The sequence below is a fragment of the Diabrotica virgifera genome, chromosome 9 (genome assembly GCF_917563875.1).
Source record: "Diabrotica virgifera virgifera chromosome 9, PGI_DIABVI_V3a".
Classification (NCBI taxonomy): domain Eukaryota; kingdom Metazoa; phylum Arthropoda; class Insecta; order Coleoptera; family Chrysomelidae; genus Diabrotica; species Diabrotica virgifera.
In genome coordinates this window covers 91,419,730-91,423,765 of record NC_065451.1, presented here as the reverse complement: position 1 = coordinate 91,423,765, position 4,036 = coordinate 91,419,730, and positions in this window count along the sequence as shown.

Sequence of the window (4,036 nt, the reverse complement as noted above, 5' to 3'; positions counted from 1 at the left end):
CAATACGTATATCAGCCTCCATTGCTGGTGATGATCCAGTCCAATTTTTGTGACAAGTATGAGTAGGTGTAGTTTGTTTTCGTTCATTAATAGCACATATACCACAATATTTATTGCGAATTCTTACAAAAAGTAGTTTTTTTGTATGAACTCCAATAATGCATGCTATTCCGGATTTGGACGTGTATTTGTCTATATGAACGGTGACTCCATCCACCATCAACAACCACTGCACATTGATCAATGCCTCCTGGTATCACGTTTTGGGTTTCTAAGGCATTCTTGTATTCGGCAATTATTTTTGAATTCACCAAGTTTCTAAATTTAAGTTCAGACCTTGTTCTATCAGTTTCTGATACTTCAGTAGTTTGGGCTTATTTGATTTTATAACACTGTTTTTAGTGGTTTGAGACCCTTATAACAAACTAAAAAAATGGATTTATACAAGACTGCTTAATAAATTAGGACCACTTTTTGTATGGGCGACCTCTTGAACATTATTCTGCGGTATCTTATGAAAGTGATTATGCAAAACATATTTTGTTGAATTTAAAATCAAAATTCTATTATTTTTCTATCATAAATTGATTTGCTATTTATTTATTTGCCCTCTAGATTTTTTTAGTTTTTAAAAGGTTTATTTATAAGCCAAATTAGTGCAATGTAAATATTTTACATTTTTACACAGCAATTTTTATCGGCAGACAGATATTCCAATCAACAGCCATTTTCTCGTGGAATTTTGAGAACAAAGGTCGATTTCCTTGAAAATATGGATTTAGGTAGTAATTATAACGTTTGTCAAAATCTACCCTATGCCGAACTGCGCTTTTGCCCTGGGGGTGAAAACAACCCCATGTAGGGGATGAAATTTTTTTTAATCAAAATAAGTATGGAAATTGATAGTGACCAATTCTGAGTAAATTTTGTTCTATAAATTTTATTTTCAAAATTGACACTTTTCAAGTGATTTGCGATTTAAATTTGCATTTTTCGTTGAAAAACTCACGTTTTATAACCGTTTTTCATAACTTAAAAAAAAATTAATTTTATAGAAGAAATCATTAAAAACAAAATTATAGGTAATAAAAAACAAAGAGATTCGCGTCTGAAAGACCTATGTAAACCCAATAACGATTGAGTTATTGCTCTTTAAAGGATGGTTATTTTCGAAGAACATCAGAATGGAGAACCTTTAATCTTGAATAACTCGAATGTAGTGCAATTTTTTGGGAAAACTTCAGAGACATCTTTTAAAGTTCATTAAAATACCTTTCAAATAAGCTCTGACAAAGTTTTTTGCATAAGAACTGACTAACTTATGACGAAAATAAAGTCGCTCTCTGCTTTTTTCTTTTTGAAATGTAAAAATTAAACCCTCGTCGTTACAATCCTGATGAAAATCGATAGCTTTCCACTTAAAATTAACTTTATTTAGGTATAATTGATACGATCCATGTGATTTAACCGGTTTGAAATGCTTAGTTTAGAAAAATTAGTTGATTAAATAGTTGATTAAATAAAATAATGGGAATCAAACGAATAATCACAGATGACCTAACAACAAAACAACTTATCTGGTTCGGACACATGCAAAGAATGGACGAACAACTAATACCAAAAGAAATATTAAAATGGCAAACAGAAGGAAAGAGAAAACGAAGTAGACCGAAAAAAAATTGGAGCGAAGGAATAAATAAAGAGCTGAGAGAGAGAGAGAGAGGGCCATAGAAGAGGACCTATGGAACAACCGGAAGAAGTGGTGAGAGGAAGTCGGAAAACGGCGGAGAACGTTATAAACCGACAAGTAGTAGTAGTAGTTGATTAAATAAAATATGGCATTTTTTAAATAAAAAAAAGTGCATTTATTTTAAATAAATCTAATAGTCTAAAGACTAAGTTTTCACTCTAATGGCATATAGCATATCCCACCAGAATGAAAACAATGGGAACCTTCTCTGGTTACACCTCCGAGGCTTCTACAATTTGCAAGCCATACGGATGCTGAGACTAAGGAAGATGAGGGAATTCCACAATTTACAATTCACGTCCCATCTGCTCAGCGCTGTAAAGTTCCAACGAGACTGGTTCCCTTCATACTCCACACAGAGTAAATGTAAATCAAAAATGAATAACCACTTTCAACTTCGTTGCAAAACGAAAATACAGCCGAACCATATTCCAGTCCAATCAGAGAGTGCTGCAAGCACCTCTACCGGTTTCGAAACTTATTAGTCTCTCATCAGGAGGCACATATGCTGCTCTCCCTGATCCAACCAAAACAAACCCCAGCGTGCAGTCCCGAATTGCAACGAACGAAATGGCATAGATGCCCTAGCGGCAACTGCTAGCAAAAGACTAAGTTTTCACTCTAATGGCATATAGCATATCCCACCAGAAGGAAAACAATGGGACCCTTCTCTGGTTACACCTCCGAGGCTTCTATAATTTGCAAGCCATACGGATGCTGAGACTAAGGAAGATGAGGGAATTCCACAATTTACAATTCACGTCCCATCTGCTCAGCGCGGTAAAAGAAGGTTCCCATTGTTTTCATTCTGGTGGGATATGCTATATGCCATTAGAGTGAAAACTTAGTCTTTTGGTAGCAGTTGCCGCTAGGGCATCTATGCCATTTCGTTCGTTGCAATTCGGGACTGCACGCTGGGGTTTGTTTTGGTTGGATCAGGGAGAGCAGCATATGTGCCTCCTGATGAGAGACTAATAAGTTTCGAAACCGGTAGAGGTGCTTGCAGCACTCTCTGATTGGACTGGAATATGGTTCGGCTGTATTTTCGTTTTGCAACGAAATTGAAAGTGGTTATTCATTTTTGATTTACATTTACTCTGTGTGGAGTATGAAGGGAACCAGTCTCGTTGGAACTTTACCGCGCTGAGCAGATGGGACGTGAATTGTAAATTGTGGAATTCCCTCATCTTCCTTAGTCTCAGCATCCGTATGGCTTGCAAATTGTAGAAGCCTCGGAGGTGTAACCAGAGAAGGTTCCCATTGTTTTCATTCTGGTGGGATATGCTATATGCCATTAGAGTGAAAACTTAGTCTTTTGCTAGCAGTTGCCGCTAGGGCATCTATGACATTTCGTTCGTTGCAATTCGGGACTGCACGCTGGGGTTTGTTTTGGTTGGATCAGGGAGAGCAGCATATGTGCCTCCTGATGAGAGACTAATAAGGTTCGAAACCGGTAGAGGTACTTGCAGCACTCTCTGATTGGACTGGAATATGGTTCGGCTGTATTTTCGTTTTGCAACGAAATTGAAAGTGGTTATTCATTTTTAAATCTAAAAGTCTTGAATGGGTTGCATGTGAGAGTTCATTTTAAATGAAGTAAAAGTCAGACTTACTCCCAATCTTTATTATAACTTCCGACGACCGGTTTCGCTCTTTAAAATATGTAGAGCATCTTCAGATCACAGGTAACAAGTTACAAAATGCTACAAATAAAAAACCAGAGTTAGAACAGTGTCTGGTTGTAAAAGATGCTAAAGATCCATAAGATCAAGCCAATGTTGAATAACATACATAAAAGTAGTGAAATAGCAGACAACTGCATATGCATGCAAAAACGGGGGGTGGTAAAAAACGTCCCCAAACTCACAAACACATGCAGACGTATGCCATATATAATCATGCAATTATAACGTGTCGTACTTACATTCGGATACAAGGAGCTACTAACTCAGTATTCATTATCATTAAAAATTTTTTTCCAATTTACCGATCATTCAAATTCAAAATTCATTTCAAAAATTTAAATCTTTTGGCCATTAATTTATATTATGCAGTCTGGGAAGAATTCATTTTATGGATATTAATAGTTTTCCTCTTATTTATATGTATTAATATTAGCAAGTTTTAATAACCAATCTAGATTTATCTGCTCTTGAAAATGAATGTAAACACATTCGAAAGCTCGAGTAATAAAAAATAGTATTCTAACAGCCCCTTTTTATTGACTCCAACCCACCGAAACTCGAAAAGTGTAATATGTAATAACATACTTTTATGTATGTTATT